The following is a 25,261-nucleotide window of genomic DNA, read 5'->3' on the forward strand; positions in this document are numbered from 1 at the left end:
ATAAAAAACTTACATATTTTCTCTTTAAAATGATGTTTGGTAGAGGTCATTAGGATTTACAGTTTTCGAAATATGATTTTTCAAAGTTCGCCACTCACAGCAATTTTGGGCAATTTTCCTTGTTATTTCGCAAATATTGTTCTGTAACTTTTTTCTACGTAACTTTAGGTATATGCAATGGTACACGTAATAGGAATAGAAATCAATTACCTTTAAAATGGTCTACTGTATAACTATGTACGACTTTTTTTAAAGGGATTTCAAGGGTTTTTCAAGGTTTTATACTTTTAACGATTTTTTTATAATGTAATATAAAAATAAAACAAAATTATTATATAATATATTATATATTATATAATACCTAATATAAAAAAATATTATTTTTTACATTTTTTACGATTATTTTTGAAATTTCTCATTATAACTTTTTTTCTTGTACATGAATATACTATCTATATATTGCGCAACAAAGAGGGCTTACTTTCTGTTCTTTAAAATGGTGTATCATCTATATTTAAATACATAATGGAAACCGAGTGATTCTTTGATATTTTTTTACCTGTAATATTTAAAATATTTCTTTTACAAAAATTACAAAAACATTAGTCTTAAAAAACACCACTTTAATTAAAATTATTTAAACGTTGACATTTAAAAAATTTTCAAAATCAAAGTCCCTCTCTTCGTTAGCATTAGCTTCAATATTTTCCTCTGACACCTCAGTTATCTTAGAGTTCCCACAATTAGTACCCATGCACATGCACCCTTTGCAGAATATTGAACAACTAATTCCTATCTTCCTACAACCGCAGTTTTTTGTACATCCTTTGGTACATTTACATGCTATTTTTTCAAGCAAAGCTTGTGGTGCAGGAGCTTTGACAGTAAATATTGGAATTAATCCATATTTTCAAGTTTGCCCGGCCGAGTCAAGTGGATCAAAAGTATTACCTATAAAAAATAAGATTCAATCATAACACACAATCACATAAAAAAGTTATAATAGGGAATTTAAAAAATAATCCTAAAATCAAAAATCATTGCAAGTACTTATTACAATTTGAAAAAGCATATCTTATTCAAAAATAACCCTAGAATTTTTTATAATACACCATTTTAAAGTAAACAGAATAAGCTTTCTTTTTTATTATTATATATATATATATATATCGGTTTTAAAACGTTCTCCTACGTCTTCCGATGCCTAGTCGCCATTCACTTCGGTCCATCCAAAGGTCTTCATCCAATTCTCTTTCTCTCATTTCTCGATTTATGCCTTCTCTCCAACTAAGGCGGGGTCTTCCTCTTTTTCGTCTACCATGAGGGGTCCACGTTAGGATTTGTTTCGGGAGTCGTTCTTCGGACATTCTTTGTACGTGTCCATACCATCTAAGCTGTTTGGTACTAATGTCATCTACTATTGTGTGTTTCACATTCATTATTTCCCTAATTCTGTTGTTGGTTACCCTTTCTAATCTTGATTTTCCTGCTGAGCGCCTCCAGAAATCCATTTCTGTTGCTTCAAGTTTTCTCTTGTATCTTTCTTTTATTTGCCATACTTCACTGCTGTAAGTGATTATACTCTTAACAATTGTATTGTATATTCTATGTTTGTTGTTGTTTGATATTGACTGGTCCCACAGGATGCTATTGAGAAGGGTAATTGCTTTTCTTCCCTGGTTGTTTCTTTCTTCTATCGTCCGGTCTACGTTTCCTTCTTGTGTGATGGTCATACCCAGGTATTTATATGCGTCGCAATGTTTAATAATTTCGCCATTCCCCAGTGTAAGGTCCTGCTGTGTCCCACCGATACACATATATTCGGTCTTCTTTATGTTTATTTCCAAACCACCTTTTTTGTACTCCTCTATTAATTTCCTTGTCATATATTCTATATCATCGTAGTCTTGCGCTAGTACAAGTTGGTCGTCTGCAAATGACAAAGTGTATATTGTATTGTTGTTGATCGGTAATCCCATGTTTTTGCATTTGCGTTTCCAAAGTTTTAGAGTTTGCTCGAGGTAGATCTTAAATAATGTCGGTGAAAGGCAGCACCCTTGTTTTAGGCCTTTGCTAATTTGGAATCCTCTCGATAGCCTGCTTCCAACTTTCACCCTTGCTGCAGTTTTGGTATACAATTGTTTCGTCGCTGTTATTAAATTTGCGCTTATATTGGTTTTCTCTAATGCTTCCCATAGTTTGTTTTGTGGGATGCTATCATACGCTTTTCTTAAGTCCACATATAACAGATGCACCTCCTGGTTGACGGCCAGTTTCTTCTCAATAATCTGTGTAATACAAAACAGATGGTCAACCGTTGATCTCCCTGCCCTGAATCCTGCCTGTTCTTCAGCTTCTATATCTTTATATTCGTTTTCGATTTTATTTTTAATCAGTTTTCCGTATATTCTGCTGATCGAGTTCGTTACAGCGATGCCTCTGTAGTTGTCACATTGATCCCGTCTGCCTTTTTTATGTATGGTGGATATCCATGATGTCTTCCATTCTTCTGGGATTTCCGCTCCGTTGATGCATCTTTGAAAGAGTTTAGCCAGGTTTTCATATAATTTTGTTGTGCCATATTTTATAAGTTCAGCTGGTATGTTCCCTGGTCCCGGTGCTTTGTTATTTTTTAAAGACTTACATACTTCTTCTACTTCTTTTGTTGTTACTCGTAATGGTGAGGCTAAGATATTTACATTGCTGGTATCACTGTTATTTAAAAATTCCGCTCTGTCCTCATTTAGGAGTTTTTCAAAATATTCGTCCCATTGATCCGGTGTGATTGCTGATATTATATCTCTTTTCTTTTCCTGTTGTAGCGATTTTAATACTTTCCAACTTTCTGTACTTCTCCGTCCTCCTAAATGTGTGTTAATCATGTTACACTTTTGCTCCCAAGCCTCATTCTTCTTTTGGCATATCATTTTTCGCACTTTAGCTTGGACCCTCTTGTATTCTACCTTATCGGCGTCGGTCCTTGTGTTCAGAAATTTTTTATACTTCTCTCTTTTATTTTTAATCTCTTGTTCTATTTCTTCGTCCCACCAATACGGAGTTTTTCTGTGGTTTTTTATTTGGAGTCCGAGGGCCTCTGTTGCTGCTTCCTGAAGACATGTTTTTATATAATGATAATGCTCTTCATTGCTGGTAAATTGCATGGTTTCTAACTTTTTATCTAGTCTACTCCTGTATAAATCCCTCACGCTTTCTTGTTCTAAGCTGTTTAGGTTGTATTTCTTTTCTGTTAATTTTTTTTTTCTATTTCCGTATATTTCTATATAATATATACCATATAGAAAAAAAAGTTATAATGGAAAATTTAAAAAATAATCGTAAAAATATAAAAACTCGTTAAAAGTCTTGAAAAAGATAACCTCTTTAAAAGAAGTCGTACAACATTATACAGTAGACCATTTTAAAGATAATTGATTTCTATTCCTCTTACATGTACCATTGCATATACCTAAAGTTACGTAGAAAAAAGTTACAGAACAATATTTGCGAAATAACAATTGCCCAAAACTGCTGTGAGTGGCGAACTTTGAAAAATCATATTTCGAAAACCGTAAATCCTAATGACCTCTACCAAACATCATTTTAAAGAGAAAATATGTAAGTTTTTTTTCTGTGAAGCAATGTCTATACCTATATTCCCGTGGACAAAAGTTATGGGACAAAAAACAAAATTTCTTTCTTTTGGGCTTCTTTGTGCTTTTTCTTTTGAATATATTTTTGTAAAAAAAAGTATCTTTGACTTTAAAAAGTTATATTTAGATAGGAAATTTAACCAGGAACAATTTTTATGTACACGTGTTTGTACCAAAAGTGCATACGACTCACCCTAATGTAACCTGTGCCCAGGGACTAATTCACCCATTTCTCAAAAACGCACCCCTTTAAATGGTAGCACTCCGCGGTTTTTTCATATAGAGAGATTCATTGACCATATGAAATAATAAAACTCCGTTAACGTTGTAGTTCCTTTCTATAGTACATAATCAATAGCCTATTTGTTTATAAGCCAAAAAATTGTTTATAAGTTTAAAACATTGCTGAAGCCCCTTAAATAATCCGATTTTAATTCTGTAAAGTGTATTAGATAGGTAAAGCACCTCTTTATATGTAAAAAAATTAGACAACTTCTAAATGGTCTACTTTTTGTTCAGAAAATTTTTAAATAATTTGAACTTTTTTAAAAACATTTAGATTGCAAATTTATTATGCAAAATGTATTCGGTCCATTTTAATGAAATTTAGTACACGGTTTAAGTATGTTACAAAGAATTTCCTAAGCGAATTACTAAGTTTCTAAGTGCCACCAAAGTGGTTTAAAACATTGAATAACAACAGGCGTATTTTGCCCCCTTATTTTGTATTAATTGCTATATTGCAGAAAAGGTAATACGTTAAGACATTTTCGACCAGTCGTATATCATACAAAATTCAATTATCTTTATTTTATTTCTTTACGACTTTGTTCCAAAAGGAATCGTTTTAAAGTTATAAGCAAAGAAAGCAGAAAAAAATCGACGTTTTTCGAAATTTTTAAATATTTTAATTTTTTCATTAATGTTCCGGAGCATAAGTCAATTATTATACTGAAGGTGTCACCTAACTTTATCTGCAAAAATCCGAATGCCACCTTTCACATCCAAAAGTAGACGTTTTTTCACAGATCCTTACTGGTCTAAATTTAAATTTTACGGTAGGTAAATAAATATCTCGTTTTACAAGTGCAATTATTTAGAGTACCTACGTATATTAATAATCTTCTTTATTAATTGGATTAATCCAAATAATTAAATTATTAATTGGATTTAAGTCGTTTATAAAAAAAATGGAGGCCGGCGTAGCTCAGCGGTAGGATGTCTGAACTTGCATGCTGGTAGGCTGGGGTTCGAGACCCAGCGTCGGCAAGAAAAGCTAAACATTTTTGAAAATGTCTATTGGCCCCAGGTCGACTCATGCTCGTATTTATTTAAGTCTCAAGACCTCGTCGGGTCTCAAGACCGACCTTGAATAAAATTTGTGTGTAAACTAAATACAACTTATTATTATTATTATTATTATACAATAATATCGAGCTAAAGCAGAGCTTATATGGCTCAAAGTACAAAAATAATTGTAGGTCTTAAACTAAATAATATAACATAAAACAAATTGTTACAAAATAAAAATTAAATTAAAGTAAATATTCAAAAGAATTGGTTTTCATAAAAGTTGTTAAAACAATAGCAAATTAAAAAAGATACAAAAATTAGAAAGTAAGTATACCTAAAAATTACAATTTTTTTTTCTCATAAAAAAACATAAAATATATCCTTATATTTTGCAACAACTATTTTAACAAAAATTGCTAACATTACACATACAATGTCCAGTTAGTTCTCATCAAACCTGTTTTTAAAACTATTTAAGCTAATAGCCCCTACGATGTCATCACTTAAACTGTTCCATTTATCAAAAACTCGATTTACCAAAAAGTTTTGCCTTACAGTAGTTTTAAAAGGTTCCTTTTTCAATTTATAGTGATGACCTCGTAGTCTAGCATTTTCGCTGATTAAAAAAATTCAATGTTCCCCAAAATTCTCCCCTAAGAATTCTGTAAGTAGATATTAAATCACCTCTCTCTCTTCTATGAGTCAATGGAGACAACTTAAGCTTTCTTAATCGAGTTTCATAGCTTAATCTTGCATAATTAAAAGGTAGCTTAGTAGCTCTTCGTTGTACTCCTTCTAATAAATTAATATCTCTTTGTAAATGAGGTGACCAAACAGATACCGCAAATTCCAGGTGAGGTCTGACATAACTTTTATAGAGTTTCAAAAACAAGTCTGGAGACATTCTAGGAAAAGCTTTTGATATGAGGTATAAACTTTTATTCAAGGTCGGTCTCAAGACTCGACTATAAATACGGGCATCAGTTTGAATAAAACGAGTACCTTGGGTACAACCAGGGGTAATAATAGGCGGTTGAAGCGTAGCACTGGCCCTGTTACCTTCCTTGTATACCGCAGGCCCTAGATATAGCAGACTACCCTGCTATAATCAAAAAGCCGCGTCCGCGGTATAAAACGGGAGACTATTATATTATAAAAAAAATAGTAACAAAAAAATGCAGATATAAGAAGAAGAAGACTTAAGTGTACCTAAGTAAACAAAAGAGACAGTCGCACGGATTCTTTCGGTGAAGCTAAGTAACATGGAAAACATATAATGCAGAAGAATCACTCCAGAATCTATGTGAAACCTGTGAAATCTATGTGAAATCTATGTGAGATCAGAGAAGAACATTTAATAGAATAGAAAGAGAAGAGGAAATAGAAACCACATGTAGGATACAGAAAGCAAGATATGCATTTCAAAAAAATAGCTAATTCAAATGTTATAATTTATTAATACCCATAAAAATCAGGTTACTTAGATGTTTTATATCTTCCCTATACTGTTGTACGGAGTTGTGTCGTGGACTCTCATAACTACTTGGTACAGCGGCGAGAATATCTTGTTTCCTGAGGGATATCATCTGACGGAATAAATATATGAGCACGGAAAGCAAAGTCCGCATTTATAAGACATGTGTTACACTCGTACTGACATACGCAGCTGAGACAATGGCCGAAACAACAAACACAAAACAAATAATGAAAACAACAGAGATAAAAACCCTAAGATCCATAAGGGGTATCACAATCAGAGATAGGATACGATACAAGGACACATTGAGAGAGCTAGGCGTTGCAAGCCGTAGTGAGATGGACAAGAGTACGACGACACATGTGGAGAGACCACGTAGATCGGATGGACCATGAACATAATATGGCGAAATAGACGAAGACAGAAACTCAAGAAGACAGAAGCCCAACACCAAGCAACCCATAGGAAGACCCAAAAAAACGTTACGAGAGCTGGAGCTCCAGATCGCAGCAGAGACTGTAACAGAAGAAACAGGAGATAGTCCTATTAAAAAAAGATATCTTTGAATATGTACTTCCTTCTATGTACCGCCAATTTCAATAAGCAGAATAATTAACAAATTGCACTTTGTGACCTCTATTTGGAGAAATACAGTACCTTCTTCTTCTTCTTCTTCGCGCGACTAGGATTACTCCTGTTTGTTTGCCTCTTATTCTGTTTCAGTTGTTGTTGACTGTACATTATCTTTCCACCTTTTCGGCGGCCTTCCAACGGATCTTCTGCTATATGGCTTGTTGTTTTTACAGATGTTCGCTAATCTATCTGGTTCCATTCGGTTTACATGTTCGTTCCAGTTTTTCTTTCTTGTTTTTATCCACCTGTTAATATTTTGAATTTTGCATCGTTCTCGTATAAATACTTCTGTTGCTTTGTCTGTCTTTTAATGATATGCCCGCTATTGATCATAATACTTTCATTTCGATATTGTTGATTTGTTCTTTCGTCTTTCCTGTATCGGTCCTTGTCTCCGCTGCATATGTTAGGATAGGTCTTACTGTTGTCTTGTCTACTTTTATTTTGCTTTCCATGGTCAGATATTTGTTTCTCCATATGGTTTCTCGGAGGCAACCACTTACTCTTGCCGCTTTTGTTGCTTGTGTTGTGGTCTCTGTTCTTATATTCCTGTCACTAGTGATCTCTACTCCTAGGTAATTGAATTTCATTACTTCTTCTACAATTTTGCCGTCTATTTCTAACTTGCATCTACGCGGCTCTTTACTTATCACTAATATACATTTAGTTTTTTCTACCGATATTCTCATATTAAGTTTATTTGCTGTGATATTGAAAGTGTGAAGCTGCCTTTGTAGGTCATCCTGGTTATCTTCAATTAGTACTGCATCATCGGCATAGCATAGTATCGTGATTTTATGCGCTCCCATGTGGTATCCATGTCGTTTTCTTACTTCGTGAATTATTTGATTCATCACCATATTGAATAACAATGGGCTGAGCGAGTCTCTTTGGCGGATTCCTCCTTTTAGTTCTATGCGTTCTGTTTCTCCTGTTGGCATTATAACTCTGGTCTTGTTCTTCTTGTTAATTTCATTAATTAGCCTTATTATCTGGTGGTCTATTTGTTCAGCTTGTAATAAATTTAAGACATCATTTCGCCTCACCCTGTCAAAAGCACTTTTTTAAATCTACAAAGCACATGTATGCTGGTTTTCCATATTCAATAGACTTTTCTACTATTTGCTTGATAATAAAAATTGCATCTATTGTGCTGCGGTTCTTCCGGAAGTCTTGTTGTTCATCTGCCATGTTCGCTTTTTCCTCGATTTTATCTTTTATGACTGCCGTCAACAATTTCAATGTGCTATTCATCAGACTAATGCCTCTATAATTTTCAGGATTTTTCGAGTCTCCCTTATTAAGTATTGGTAGCAGGAGACTTTCCTTCCATTCCGCTGGTATACTACTCCGATATTTATTATATCGACAAATAATTTTAGGAGCCATTTGAGTAGTGTTCCTCCTCCATATTTTAGCAGTTCATTATTTATCTTATCAGGACCAGGTGCTTTTCTATTTTTTAATTTTTTTATTCGTTCTTGTAGCTCTTATTCTGATATTAGTACTCTATCGTGGGTTTCATTAATGTTTATTTCTCTGTTTTCTTCTTCTCCTTCTCCATATAATCTCGTGAAATGCTCAGTCCATTGTGTCTCCGTAATGTTATCTATCCGAACAAATTCACTCCTTTTTGTTTTTTGTCTCCTTATCATCTTCTATGCCTTTTTCTGGGATCCATAGAGGTCGTATTACATATCTTTGTTAAATTTCTCCCAGTGTTCTTTTTGATGTTATCTATTTCTTGGTTTACTCTATTCCTGATTGTCACGTAGTCGTCTCGTGCCTCCGGTGTCTTCACTATTTTGTATGTTAGGAAAGCGTGTTTCTTTTGATTTGCTAGCGCTTTCACTCTTTCGTCGTACCATGGAGTTTTGTATTCCCGTTTATTTCTGTTGACTTTTCTTTTACCTAAAGCTTCTTCTGCTGCTTGTAGGATACTTTTTCTAATAATTTTCCGGGTTTCTTCTATATGCTCTTTAGTCTCCTATACCTAAATACAATATTTATTTCAAATTTGTGATTTAAACATGAAACATTAAACATAAACATAATTGAATATGCTCGTCACAATAGATATTACCTACCTAGTTATATATTTTATTTCTATTATTAGCTAAAAATATAGTAATTAAAATAACCATAATTAAAGTACTTTGATCCTTGGTGTTGTAAGGAAAGTGGTAGTTAGATTAAACTTGTGGAATACATTGTTTTACGTTCAGAGTTTGAGTTATTACCAACTTCGCATTCAGATTTGCCAGCATTATGGTCATCGGAATCATCATAATTTCCTTCCTCATCGGTTACAACTTCATCGTAAAGATTTTATTATACTGTTATACTACTACAGTTCCGTAAAATTTATTCCGTATAGAAAAAGTTCTTTGTCGAAAATAAAGAAGCATGAAAAATCTATAATGTTCTAAACTCTATAGATTAGCCCTACATTTAGCGTTTTGTGATGTAATCAGAGAACTTCTTACATTTCAATATCCTCTAATCCATCTGTAAATGCCTGTATACCAATTTCTTCCAGAAAATCTTTAGGTGACTAAGTGTAGGTACGCCAAATACCTTTTAATATCGGCTTCGATTTTTTGTAGGCTTTCGTTACGTTTTTAACGAACTTTCAGCTGACGTTGGAAAACCTGCTTTAGGTGCTGTTTTGTCTCTAAAGCTTCAACGAGAAAGGTATAACTAGGTGCATTCTGGGGAAGAAATTGCAAGACGATTGCTGCTCGTCTTCAAAGTGACACTACCAAGGAAGCTGCTACAAACGACACTACCAAGGAAGCTGCTACAAGCGACACTACCAGGCTGAACTTTCTCAGTCCAGCCATTTGCTCTAGCTGCAGCTTCGAAATGAAAATGATAAGTTTCCCATGTTGTTTGAGCAAATAAAACAGTACAGTGGAACCCCGATCAGTCGGCCTCCGATAACCCGGAAGTCCGGCTAACCCGGAGCGATTTTCATCAGATAAACATTTTGATTTTCAGTACATTTGTATTTTGACAACGACACCCGATTTGGGCGTCGAAACGTTAATAAAATTATTTTTCAATTTAATTGTGGCTTATTTCCCATCAAAATAGTTAATTATCAGATAAACATTTCAACAATAAACATGTATGTAATATAATATTTGAGAGATAATTTGTATTTGTGTAATTTGAACTATACGATAGATAGTAAAAACGACTCATGGTACACGCCGGCAGAAACAACAGGCACCTGTCTGTAGTATTCCTTTACATATTTATTTCAAACTGTCTTAGCATTGTTTAAAAAAGACTAAAAGACTATTAAAAAAATTCTTTTTTAAACAATGGTCTTTAGTTTTCACTGTTCTTAAATAACATAACATCGTTCCGATTGTGGTGACTGTATTGTGTGTAGTACAGTCTTGTATTGTTCGCTTCCGTTTGCTTACGTTTGTGTTTGCGTGTTTTTAGTAATTTAGATGTGTAGGTACTGTGCATATTTATATATAATTCATGTTATTTCAATTCTAACGGAGTTTATCTGTAAGTATACCGTATTTTATTAATTTTTACCATATTCTCCGGCTAACCCGAATTTTCGATAACCCGGAGCGGCCGCGGTCCCGATTAATCCGAGGTATCGAGGTTCCACTGTACTTACATTGGCTGACGTAACACAGATACCAACAAAAGGCACGGGTCTAATAGACCCGCCCCGCACATCGGAGGGTTAAGTATCTTTATTTCGCGTTTTACATATGTTTTTCTTTTTATACTTTTTAATAGTCTAACGATAATTATATGAATTCATTACCGTCAATTTTGTAAAGATGTTTGACATTTTGATGAGTGGTGCGGTATTTTTGAAGCGAAGCTTTTATACCGGCAATGTACTAATCTTTCTCTATAGTAAAACGCCGAGAAAATCGTGACGAAGACAGCGAATAGATAGAACAGTCAATTTACTCGACAAGGGGAGTCCGTTATACAAATGTAAACATTTCATATAATTATAAAACCTATATATTTATTTGATTAAATGATATTCAATTATAAATTCCTTTATTCAATTTTAAGAATAGGATTTTAATATAACGTACCTATAGGTATAATTTGTTTAAAGATATAAATAATAAAATGACTTTTTATAGTACGTTCTTTAAAGGTAAAATACTGCAATACCTATAAATTTTAAAGAACCGCTTGGATTGACATGAAATTTGGCATATATACACTAGGGTGGAGCGCAAATTTATTTTTTCGAATTTCATTTTCGCGGGGTGCGGAATTGATGCGTCTTCCATTTTCGAATGAAAAACTTAAATGACATTTTTTCGTATTTTCAGTCTAAAAAGTGCCCCACTGCGATTGAAATTTTAGAATTTCTTATTTTTTTTTTTAATTTGATAGAGTCCACGATGATGTTTTTTATTCATTTATTAGAGCTATTAGAACTATAATATGAGGAAAAAAGAATAAATAGTTAATATAAAATAAAAAATATAAATAGTTACAAATTGAAGAATAACATTAAAATCGCTATGACCTATAGTCTCTCTTAGTATCAAACTTAGGCATCAAAAGGCATGATTTGAGCTTATTCTTAATGAATCCGTCTCTCCTCTGTGACCCACAGACGGCAGCACTTGCTTCTGTAACTAATTTGACACACCTTTCAGTGGATTGTGTGTGACACGGAATTTTTCTGATATTTCTCAGGATTTCATTTTCCACAAGCTGTGGCTCTATGATTGCCTGAGATATTATTTCGGTATTAATACTCTTCGTAAGTGGAGGTTCTGTCTTGGTTTTCCAATCTATCAGATCGATATAATCATCAGGATCCATATTTAAGGTAGGTACCTGGAAAATACGGAAGACTCCGATCTCTGATGTCTCTCTGATCTTCAATATTCGGCGGAGTGCAAGTTCTCTGACGTACTGTCTGTTGTCGGCTAACATTCTGTGTTAACAGCAGTCCCATCACAACCAATAACCATTATTTGATTTGCATCGATAGACTTGGAGGAAAGGAATGTCAGAATAGAGTTACAAATCGTTTTAGCGTCACCAGTTTTCAAAGAAATATGGCCTAGTTATTCAGAGTCCGGTTCTTTCAATATGGTAATATGCTCCTCCTGAGTCTCTCTTCTACGACCATCTTCGTGTATTAACGTTTTATCCTTTCCACCATCTTAAAATAGTCCGATAGTGTCAGTATCAAAAATTGTAGGTTCATCTGAGATAGTAGCCCTAGCTTTAGAACGAGCTCTTCGAACTCTGCTTCGGTCTATAACCCGTGATGAATCGCTCTCTGTAATAAGACCAATGTCTTGGAAAGCTGCAGAAATGATTGCAGCACCAGCACGATCTGAAACCCCATAACGATCTAATGTTCTTGCAACAACCGGAAATGTGACATCAGTCATTGTGAGTGAAGTAGCGGAAATAAGAGATTGCGATTGGAAGTCCTCAATTTCATCACTTTTCTTTAATGTATCTGTCTGCTGAACATTCGATCGTGTCTTTGAAGTTGTAGGTGATTTAGAAGTACTAGAAATAAATTCCACCTCTATTTGCAAGGCTCTTTGTTCTTCACGTTGCTTTTGTTGGTGTAATCTATGTAAATTCATCTCATTTTTTTTGGTCGTTTCACGATCTAAACTACCAATCATCATTTTACGGTCAGTTCGTTGGTCGATTAAGAAATTTCGTTCTGGTAGTGGAATTTTTCGGTTTCTAGGACAGTTGCAATCTGTGAACTCTAAACATTTGCAAGTAGCAATATCAAATAATTTCTTGCTATCCTCACCAAACTTGAACAGCTTCGCTTTGTAACCGTCTTCGTCCTTCCTGCCGTTATAAGGTTTCAATAATGTTTTATACTTATCGTGGTAAGCTATAATTCTAGATAATATTGTTTTGTGTTCTACGATTGGTATTGAAGCTTTGCGCCACATCTCCTCTACTCTTTCCGTCACAATTTCACTGGTTTTCCGCACACAGTTTTTATACTGTCTTTTATAGTTTTGAGATACGAATATAAACAACTTCATTATATCTTTAAACGTAGGTAAAACATTTTTAGGGAGCTCACTGCCAGAACCAAATATTGGACAAGATACTTCACTCAGGAGTAATGCCATAGTTGTTTATAACAACAGTAAACGAATTCACACAAAATTTGTCACAACACTAAACTTTGACGATTAAGCTTTGAAGCTACAGAAAACGGTACTAAACCAACCGATTATCGAAACAGTACTGAATAGATAGTGAATAATTAATACCTACTTAGAATTGAACTGTAGGGGGAGAGTGAAGGTCCACTCGTGTGACAGGTTATAACTGTTTCTTTGCACCGTTAGGTCGGGGGTTGGCCTGCAAATTCAAAATAGACCAATTTCAGTAGCGCCGGGGCAGTTATTCTAATAGAAACAGAAAGAAGTGTTATTGAAGTTTTCATTTCGTATCCTAAAAGCGAATTGATACCGCATCCCGCGTATGTAAAAAGGCAAAAAAAAAATTTTTTTTATAATTTCAAAATTAAAATCACGTTGGGGCAGTTTTTAGAGTGAAAATATAAAAAAATGACAATTAACTTTTCGAATCCTTTCCCACAGTAGCATCGATTCCGCACCCCGCGTTTGTGAAAATTGTTATTTCATTTTTCCCCATATAACAGCGCTCCACCCTAATATACACATAGCTAATAAGTCAAAGAAAAAAAGTGATATTGTGCCGATGTGTGCTTTTGCCCTAGGGGTGAGTTTCACCCCCTTTTGAGGGTGAAAAATATATGTTCGAAATAAGTCCGGAAATGGATGAAATGACTAATTCTAAACAACTTTTCTTCTATAAAGTTTTTTCACCAAGTTAATACTTTTCCGAGTTATTTGCGACTGCATATGTTAATTTTTCTACAAAATAACCACGTTTTCAGACGGTTTTTCGCAAATAACTCAAAAAGTAAGTATTTGGTCGAAAAAAAATTCTTATCAAAAATATAGCACGTAAAAAATTGAAAAACCTGGTGTATAATATATTAGGTCACTATAACTAGTAGAAGCAGAGTTATATCTAATGAAAAATAGATTCATATTCGTCAAATTCCAAATCGAATATTTTAACGTTCCATAACCAAAAATCGAAGCACTGTTTTGGGGAAAACTCATTTTAACTTTTTAAAGTGTTTAAAAATTCTTATTTTTGTTTTTTAAAAAAAATTTTAGCATCAAAAGTAAACAAGTTACGCTCAAAATAAAGTTGGTCCCTTTTTTTTTGGTAAGAAATCGGGAAAATCACCCCCTAATTGGCATTGCAAATGAACTTAATTGTTACCACTTCACAAGTTTTTTACTCGCGTACGTATTGATCATATGATATGTAAGTTTCGTTGGTTCAAAGTCCTTATTTTTGAAAGAACTGTAGTTAAAAGGGCTTGAACGAGTCACTTATCACGAGTGTATGCAAATTTAGAAACACCGAATCTTAACCAATTTTTGTCTTCAGAAAACCAAAAAAATACAAAATATTCAGAAAAGTAAAGCCGACTTTTTTTATTGTTTAAGATTTTTGGTACCTCTAACAATTTTTAAGTTATTTTGAAAAAAAGCATTTTTTTCAAAATCAAAATTTTTCATAATTTTACTTAAAACCAAATTTTTTCAAAAATAAGCACTTTGAATCGATGAAACTTACAGATCATATAAAAACAACATAAGATAAGTAACTTATGAAGCGGTAACGATTAATTTCATTTAAGTTGCTAATTTGGGGGTGATCTTCCTGATTTTTTTTGCCAAAACAAAAGGGGCCAACTTTATTTTGAGCGTAACTTGGTTACATTTGATGCTAGAAATTTTTTTTATAAAAACAGAAATAAAGTTTTTTTAAACACTTTTAAAAAGTTGTAATGTGTTTTCCCCAAGAATGCTTCATTATTTGGATATTTCACATTGAATTATTCTATTTGGAATTTTTCTAATATGAACCTATTTTTCATTAGCTATTACTCTGCTTTTGCTAGGTATAGAGACCTAATATATACACCGTTTTTTTCACCTTTTTATAGGCTATAGTTTTGCTAAGAATATTTTTTTCGACAAAATGCTTACGTTTTGAGTTATTTGAGAAAAACCGTCTAAAAACGTGGTTATTTTGTTGAAAAATAACATATATTCACTTGCAAATAACTCGAAAAGTATCTATTGATTTGGTGAAAAAACTCTATGGAACAAAAGTTGCTTAAAATTAGTCAGTTTATCCATTTCGGGACTTAACTTGAACATATATTTTTTCACCCCCGAGATGGGGTGAAACCAGTGATGTGGCCACATCACTGGGTGAAACTCACCCCCAGGGCAAAAGCACACATCGGCACCATATCACTTTTTTTAAACGCTTTTATTTAGTTCAATAGTTTGAGTCAAATCTTAGACGTTAATTTAACTGCCTTTTCTCCAATGCAAATGAATGAAAATTTGCAGACATATGCATTCGCGGGAACAATTCACGAATAGTCAATAAAAAATTTTTTATGTTTATTAATTGTTTAAATAAAAAAAAACGATTTCAATGGAAAATGCTTAAATTCTCTCGTTTTTTACAATGTAAAAACTTTAAACTTTTACGGATTATAGCTAATGATATGAACTATACATAATTTCAATTTTTACGTTAATTGTTTACGTTCTGCTTCATAAATAAACAATAAAGTTTCAAACTTTTTGCCGATTCCGACTACTTTTCATGTAAGTACACCATATGTTTTATACATATTTTAATAAACATGACAATATATTTTAATGTTTGAAAAGTGTAAGACTAAAAAGTAAAAAATAAAAAAATATGAAAAAAAATTTTTTAAGAAACGCTTTTCTTTAGTTACGAGTGACTAAAATTAAAAATAGTATAAAAAATCAACCAAAAAGCAAAAAATAAAAAAAATTGAAAAAATCTAATACATTCGTTAAAGAAAAGAGTGGGGCGAAAACCGTTTATTCGATGAAGACGCGCCACGCTTTTCTTTGACGAATGTGTTAGATTTTTTAAATTTTTTTTTATTTTTTGCTTTTTGGTTGATTTTTTTATACTATTTTTAATTTTAGTCACTCGTAACTAAAGAAAAGCGTTTCTTAAACATTTTTTTTTATATTTTTTTATTCTAGGACATGTTAGCTATGCGTATGCCAAATTTCATGACAATCCAAGCGGTTCTCTAAAATTTACAGCAAAAACCGTGAAAGAATGTACTATTAATACATTTTAAAAATACAGAAAACAGTACTTATGAAGCTTCCCGCTAGTCTAGAGTAGGTACCATTTTTTGACATTTAGTATATTTTCGAACCACCCTGTATATGTGAAATATTACGTGGAACAACTTTTTTCTACAAAAATAGCCATTGAACATATTGTCGATAATTTTTTTTATATTTCGATGTTGCTAATTGTAATTATGTAAACCTGCCATCAGATCAGACCCGTAGTAAAAAACAGACAAAAGCAACAGGATCATTTCTGTTTGCTATATACAACTCTTTGCTTTAGGTACATTGGTACATATCTTTTTAGCATACTTTTCCTAACCAAAATACAATAAAGCAATTACCTGCCCTTTGTCACTGCCTGTCACACAATTTCACTAACTACGTTAGTCTTTGATATAAAATCGTTGGTATGTTTACATTGACATGAACTACGATACACACAAACACCAAATATCAATTGTTTGCTATCAAAACAACGAAGAATCAACATGGGTATTAGATAAGCATGATCTATATTAATTAGTGTAGAACTTTTAAAAACTTACCTTGTTTTAGTTGGTGGAAATTCAAAATCTTAAAATACGCAAAAACACCACTGTAATCATAACATCAATACACAAATGTATCTAAAAATAGAAATGTCATAAATGAATATTACGGTGGCATCTCACGGAAAATTTTCAGCTCCAAAAGGAAATCAATTTTCTCGAGTGGGAAAACCTTCGATGGTGCGGTTGTTGAACAATAGATGGCGCATACGTATATTTAGAGAAATTCAAATAGAACGGCGAAAAATTGTAGAGGTAATCGGGGGAAGATCTAGAAAAAGAAGAAGCTGTATCAAAAATATTGCAAAAGAAAGACAAACAAAAATACAATATGGAGTTGAATAGAGAGGTCAAACGAGAAGTAGGGGAGATGGGGAATGGGAACCACCCAAGGAAATATAATATTGTTTTAAACCACAGATACTATTAGCCTGTAAACAAATGTAAATATTGACATATAGGCCAGGAACCGAAGCTCTTCACCTCGCAATTTTTACAGAATGGATCGATTTGCTTGAAAATTTGAGAATAAGTAGTGGATAGTCCAAGGATCAGAATCTATATCATGCCAAAAGGCGCTTTTAGCATGGGGGCGGTTGTCACCCCATCTCGGGGGTAGAAATTTTTTATTATATTTTAATCGCAAAAGTTGGTAAAAACATTTATTCTAAGCAAAAAATTTTCTATACATTTTTTTGGTAAAATTAATAGGTTTCGATTTATATCGCTATCGAAAGTATTAGTTTTGTATCGAAAAAATCAATGTTTTTCGATATACTCACTTACGATTCACTCAATTTTTGTCTTGGAAATTTTTTTTTCAAACCAAGTTCTTGGGTATTAAATAACCTATAATTTTATATTAAAACATTTTTTCGTATCTCTGATTCTAATCTTTCTATTTCTATTTTTTACCAAACTACAAAAATTCGTTATTCGATTTTAACTCCACTTTTTTAAAAACTAATCATTCTAAACCAGTCAAACTTCTAGAATCTATTAATAATACATAAATAAATAAGAATAAATAAGGTCAATGACTAAAAACACCGCTAACTTACATTATTATGCTTCCAATAGGATTTTTCCTTTTTTTTTCAAAAAAATATATTGATTTTTTAACCGTAACTCTTCTATTTTTTATCTTAGAAAGTTTGCTTAAAAATAATTTTGTAAGCTTTTATAAAATCTATAAGCCTATTAATATTAATACTTTTTAAAATCCGCAGTCGCAGAAAGAGGTGACTTTGAAAGGGTTGGTAAAGGTGGTTTTTGCATGTTATTACAAGTTTTAATTGTCAATAGCTCACTAAATTTTTGCCATAGAAAAAATCTTTGCAAACCAGGTTCTTGGGAATTAAATAAGCTACAATTTCATATTTAAACATTTTTTCGTATATCTGATGCTAATCTTGCTATTCTGAAGAAAAGGCCATTTTTTCCAAACTACAAAAATTCGTAATTTGCTTTTAACTCCATTTTATTTTAAAACTAATCATGTTAAGCCGGTCAAACTTCTAGAACCTATTAACAATATATAAATTAAAAAGACCAGATAAGGTTAATGACTAATTTTAATTAGGGTGGTGATTAGGGGGTTGCTTGCGATCACTTTTTCGCTGAAAAAAATGGGAACTGACATTCCTTTCATTATAAGTCACTTAATTTTTCAGTTAGACTTTTTTATTTCTGGAGATAGATATTTTTAAATACTTTAAATTAGTTTGAATAAGTTAACCTCGAAAAATGCTTAGTTTTCCCGTCTTTTGACTTTGAAACTACAATATTTAGTATTTGACGAAGACGAGCCAACATATAATACAGTATAGCTCGATTACTATTGGTCTTAAAGAAAATAAAAAAACGGTTTAGTTTTTTTTTTCAAAAGGTAAATTTTTGTTTAGTAAAATTTTGATAAAACGAAAATATTTTGCGTTATTAGCAGAAAACTGATTAAAAAACATTGATTTTTTCGATATAAAACTAACACATACGATAGCGAATAAATCGATAACTATCAATTTTAGCAAAAAAATGTTTAGAACGTTTTTTGCTTAGAATGAACGTTTTTACCAACTGTTGCGATTAAAATATAATAAAAAATTTCTACCCCCGAGATGGGGTGACAACCACCCCCATGGTAAAAGCGCCTTTCGGCATGATATAGATTCTGATCCTTGGACTATCCACTACTTATTCTCAAATTTTCAAGCAAATCGATACATTCTGTAAAAATTGCGAGGTTTTGTCCTATTTTAAGCTTTATTACTTGTACTAATAGGAAGGTTTATAATGCAAATTTTTTATGTGAAATTTTTTAAACACAAGTAATTATAATAGTGTTTGTTTTAAAAAAGATTTGACTCCCATTCCCCCAACATGGGGGTAATGATTTCTAACAGAGGCAATCATCATTCAATCTTCGCTTGTCTACTGCTGGACATCATCATCACCAATGGCGTTACCACTCTTCGCGAGTCTTTGCCGCGTTTACTATTGCCTTCCATGTTTGTCGGTCCTGTGTCACTAATTCCCATTGTCTCACTCCGATTTTCTCTAGATCTTCTTTGACTGCATCTTTCCACCTTCTTCTAGGCCGTCCTACAGACCTTCTTCTATCTGGCCTTTCCCAGAACACTTCAGCCCTATTCTGTAACTTTTAACAAATCGAATAGAAATGACCAAGTCGAATCGTAATTACCCAAAATCGGAATGTTTGATATCTATCGCGTCATTTTTGTGTTTGGATCGGTATTCTGTAACTCATATCGTAATCGAAATCTCTGACTTCTATTTCACGCGGTTCTGAGGAGGTGGCAACCGCGCAGTAACCAGCGAAATTGTGTTCTGTGACCTATTTTGTTACTTGAAATATGACACCGTTGCCATTTCCTCAATGTTTTCATACTTTCTTCATACTATCCTCAAAGTTTTGAGAAGTAAATAAAATATTCGTGTAAATACTGGATGCAAAAAGCTCAAAAGAGGATAAATGGTTTTAAATTAAAGTTAATTAAAATTGATATAAAAAAGAAGATAAACTGATAAATAAAAAAGATAAGTGAAGATAAGAAGTATAAATGCTTTTAAATCAAAGATATTTAAATTTATGTTATTAATTCATTATTATTAATAAATTATTTAAAATTGATATTACTAATAATATGCAATCTTTAAGATTCGATTCCAGTTGAAATAACTGCTAAACAGCTTTTCCCAAAAATGGCATCTTTTCTATAGTTTGTTCAGACTATGAGCGTTGACTGATAAATATACAAGTATACTGGTATAATATTTATTTATCAATTAACGCATAAGAAGTCTATCGTATGCTATTCTTGTGCATTATACCATTGATTGCAATTGTACAAAAAATATGCGAACAAAATATGGCAACAATGTGAATGGGAAACATTCAGACGCCAAGTAGCAAATAAATAAGGTTAGGTCCAATTATTCATACTCGTACAACATGTCTAAATGAAATATATATAGTTCTCTAAACAAATAACACCACAGACTAAAAATTAAGCAGCTAAAAAAAGGTACAAATACTATAAATAATTATAAATAAGTAGTATGTAATTAATTATTTTTATATTGGGATAAACCGTAATCGTACCCCCTCCTAACTGCCAAAGTGTCATGGCCGCCGTCGGGACCTATTGTGCTGACATTTACAATGTTTACATATAGAAAAGTTTGTTTTTTTCTGCTTATAATGCCGTTTTCTAAAGATATTAGTGAACAAAATCGATTTGCTAACAATATTTAATATATTTTAAATGTGCTAAAATTGGATTCAACAGCAAAAGTCGCATAAATAACATAAATAACGAATTTGTTTACCTATTACAAATGGGGTTATGTGGTTGTAACTGTTTATTTTGGGAATAAAATGAAAATGATCAATTAAACGACTGGAAAACTGTAAGTATTACAATTAAAACATATTTATCCTATCACAAGAGTTCACTTCATTTTAAGAAAGCTAATTATTATTATACAATAGACATTTATAAACTGCCATGTACTTTTAAGGTTACTTTTGATCTGTTTTCAAAGCTTATGATTAAATGTTACCTCTTTATTAATTAGATTTGCCAACAAAAGATGCATGATTAAGGCCAAATGCAATTCCTTTGCTAAAGTCATAAAAAAGTACCAATGCAGTTAAAAAAATTATTTTAAAAAGGTCTCTCAAAAGACATGAAAATATACAACTCAAAAAACTAGAGAATGTAAAGAAAGCCAGGTTATTAGAAATGGAATTCCTGTTTAATTGAAAGCCAGTAAACTATCCAAGACTTTTCAGAATCAAATGTGTCAACTTGTAAAACGATTCTTCTGACATTTTTAGTAAAAACCAGATTATCCTCAAGAAAAATTCTGTTTTAAGTGAAACTCAAAGTCATATATATAAATATAATTTTGTGAATGTGTCATCTTTGAATGAAACAAATTTTTTATCTCCTTTAATCCTTTGAACTTCTAAATGTTATTGTTAAAAGTGTCGAGATAGCTACTGCATAGGGATTCGAAAGGGATAGACTTGTTATGAACGCACTTGATCATATACTTCTTACTGTTATAAAGTTGAAACAAAACTTATTTTATGCTTTTTTATCAGTCACTTTTAATTGTGTATCAACTTTACGTGGTACATCGTGCAAAAATTGCTAAAATGCAAACATTATATTTATTTTCTGTGTTACATTGGATACTATGATTGAATGTCTTCCTCTTTTAGATAGTGAAGTGAAGAACATCTTGAAGTTCCAATGATGTTTCAAGATGAGATAAATCGAAATAATGGTTGTATGTTAGAAGGACAGAGAATACGAAGAAATGTTATTGCTGCATACTTAGTGTAGTGAAATACAAACTTCAAACATTATAATATATTTTTTTATTTCAAACATTTCATATGATTATGAAAGAACATATTCCTCTTTAAAACAATGAAGAAGTGAAGAACATAATAAAGTTCCAACAAAAATGATTCCAGATGAGGAAAATCGAAATAATGGTTGTATGTTACGTGTATAGAGAATACGAAGAAATGTTATTGCTGCAAACTTAGTGTAGTGAATTAAAAACTTATTGTCAAATACAAATCAATTTATTTCATACTTTTATAATATATAGTGGCACAATTTTATATGTGTTCAAATAAAAATATTAATAAATAAAATACAATAAACACAAATCATGTATATCTTACAATGAATTACAAAATCAAAAATTAATTACAAAAATATCAAAATAAATCTAAAATATTAAAAAGTAACCCATAATTTTTATAGTACCTACATACTTTGGTTGGTACTCTAATAATTTGGAAATCCATTAAAGTTTGTAGATGGAAATTGCAGGTATCTAAAAAATATATAAAGTAACTCAACAATCTCTTTTCAATTAGGGTTGCAGTTGATAAAGATGAATGACCCTTGCTCGGGAAATCAAATGTATCTAAAAAAATTAAGTAACAGCTTTCTAACAAAACAATCTTAAGGCTGTATGACACTATGCATTTTCTTGTATCATTTCTAATATCGTTTCTGATATCGTTTCTTGTATACATTTTCTTGTATCATTTCTTGTACGTACATTTGTGCCCTGTATGACACTATGCAAGTTCTTGTATTGAAAAATGTATGAAATTCGGCACGTGATTGGTCGAAATTTTGTTTGTCACCCTGTCACGTTACATTGGTATGGTACTTATGGTAGTACTGTGTCTACAGCTGATTTTAAGGATTTTATAAAATTTATAAACTTTTAAAAACAAATATTTTAATGTTATAATAACTAGAATTTTTACGTTGACTGTTGATTATTTGTGTTTTTTATTTTGTTTTGATATTTGTGCTAAAATATTTGCATTATAATTATCTTCACTTTGATCCAAATTGGAACTATTGTATTTTCCTCTATTAAAAAATTATGCAATATGAAACCCAAAGTTATTCTAAATATATGGTTATTAGTAGAACAGTAGTCCATACCAAACGGTATATTAAGTATCAATAAAATATTTATAAATAATACCTACAAAACACAAATAAATTCATCAAGACATAAATCATATGATCTCATTTTCAGCCGCCATTATGACATTTAGAAGTTTTACCAGCAGGTTTTATGTTTTTGCTCTTTGCGCAGAAATTGGCGCAGTTATTGTACAAGAATCTGTGCCTGACACAAATTCTTGTATCGTTTCTGATATCGTTTCTTGTATCTGTGTATGACACTATACATTTTTTTGACATATCAGAAACGATATTAGAAATGATACAAGAAAATGCATAGTGTCATACAGCCTTTAGCACTAAACGGAAACAAAGATACTGGTAAGTATTAAAACATTTTTTGAAAAATCTTTCTGAAAGTGAAAATAAAGACTACTCTCTATGGGAACAACTAAAACTGGGTATGCTTTACAAAAAAATGTATCCAGAACAAACTTCTTCTCTATAAGGCAATACTACTACAAGTCTGGATGTACAGGATTTAATTCTGGGGAACTGCCAGTAACACAAATATGCAAAGACTACAAAGATTCCAATCCAAAGTCTTTCATGATGTCCGATTTTTTTAGTACCACTACCAAATATCATGCTAAACTTAAAATTCTTACAATGAAGATAGCTAAAGCTTGAGTACACATAGATAGATCCAACCAAATAAATAAAAACAATTAATGTATGTAAAATGTATGTTAGTCTTCTTCCACTTACAGAAGATATTTTCAGTTGTTTGTGCCACTGTGAACTTAAGATCTCTAATATTAACCGATGATAAATTTATGAAAACTGATTTTAAATATTAAAAACTTTCAGAGATATTTCAATTTTCGAAACATCTTATAAAAGAGTGAAAAATATTCAGAGACACCTTACAGCCATAAACCAGTAAAACTAAAATATTTAATGTTTTTGTATAAATTAATATTAATATTTATGAACTTTTTAAATATATCTTTAAAAATTTTATGATAAATAAAATGTTTTTGAGTAAAGGCAATATTTTTTTTGTATGGTAATAGAAAAGATTAATATTTGAAATCATATACAGCATCACATTTTATAAATTATAATCTTTTTATTATAAAAATAGTAATACAGTGTGTCTACGGATGGGGTGCCCAAGAGGAAAAACCTTTTTATTTTCAATTTTAGCGAAAAATGTCATTCTTGATAAAAAGTTTTGCTTGTTCTAAAACCCCATAAAATGAACTAAAATTCAAGTTTTTCAAATCCTGCTTATTTTTATAGCCAATTTTATGTAAATCCCTATAAATTTTTGCACTAAGTTCGAAATTGTAACAATAATAACTTGGGAGAACAACCCTTTCACTTCTCTGGATTACGAAGCCAGACTTTGTCGTTCTCCTTGAATCATCCAATTATTTATTAATTAAATAATTATTAATACAACAATTTTAATAATGAAATTTATCACAAGATAAATTCTTTATTGATAGCTTAACATTGTCAAAAAAATTGACAATTCGCAAATTATTTATCGAAATTGATAGTTACTAAGCTACATTGTGGCTTGGCAACACTAGATTATTGTTAAGATTTCAAACTTAGTGCAAAAATTTACATAAAATAGGGATTTACATAAAATTGGCTACAAAATTAAGCAGGATTTAAAAAACTTGAATTTTATTTCGTTTTATGGGGTTTTAGAACAAGCAAAACTTTTTATCAATAATGACATTTTTCGCTAAAATTGAAAATAAAAAAGTTTTTCCTCTTGGGCACCCCAACCGTGGACACACTGTATATAATTATAATACTAAAATCACAATAAAGATGCACTAGAAAGAAACAAACACAAGACATGATGAATGTTATGAGGATCACTCACAAATCATGATTTACAAAGTTTATACATTGTAAATCATGATTCGGGAGTGCTATTTGTATCATTCAACATGTCTTGGGTTGTTTATTTCTGGTGCATCTTTATTGTGAGTTTAGTATAAGAGAATTACAAGTTTTATGTTAAATCTTCTGAATCAAATTTTTGTTAGGTATCATGTCACTCTTACTAATTTTATCCCATAAACACTTTGAAATAATACATTTTTTAGTTCCATGATTGTTATCAATTGTTGGATATCATATTGGCTACCATATTCGCTATTGTGGCTTTATTGACAGCAGCTCTAACTAATGATGATGGAGTCGATTTTCCATACTATGGTCTTAGATTGTTCAGCTATGATTGTGAGATTCTACCAGAACCACATTTACCTTGGATCTTTCTCTGAATTATCAAATGCAAAAGTTCATATTTTTTAGGGTGTTTCATACCTAAGTATTCCAGCTTGTGTCTCTTTAGTCAAATGGAAATTATTATATGAAACTCTACAAGAACACATTCATATTA

At 31.7% G+C, this 25,261-nt stretch overlaps 1 protein-coding gene and 1 long non-coding RNA gene across 3 annotated transcripts in view; one reads left to right on the plus strand and one right to left on the minus strand.

Annotated features, from left to right (window-relative positions):
- LOC114326133 (fatty acid hydroxylase domain-containing protein 2) overlaps positions 1-17,005 on the minus strand; it is a 97,442-nt gene extending 80,437 nt beyond the window's left edge. The window contains exon 1 of one of the 2 annotated variants that reach the window (XM_028274377.2): positions 16,856-17,005. The gene's annotated coding sequence lies outside the window, so the exon portion shown is untranslated. Of the gene's footprint in view, positions 1-16,651; positions 16,829-16,855 lie in introns of those variants that run through there. The other variant, XM_028274379.2, reaches the window with a different exon arrangement.
- A 3,460-nt stretch (positions 17,006-20,465) lies between these two features.
- LOC114325126 (uncharacterized) lies at positions 20,466-21,758 on the plus strand. The gene is made up of 2 exons (XR_003651635.2): positions 20,466-20,788; positions 21,609-21,758. It is a non-coding gene; the product is annotated as an uncharacterized LOC114325126 (long non-coding RNA).
- The last annotated feature ends 3,503 nt before the right edge of the window (positions 21,759-25,261 follow it).

This window comes from Diabrotica virgifera, chromosome 5, assembly GCF_917563875.1.
Source record: "Diabrotica virgifera virgifera chromosome 5, PGI_DIABVI_V3a".
In the NCBI taxonomy this organism is placed as follows: Eukaryota; Metazoa; Arthropoda; class Insecta; order Coleoptera; family Chrysomelidae; genus Diabrotica; species Diabrotica virgifera.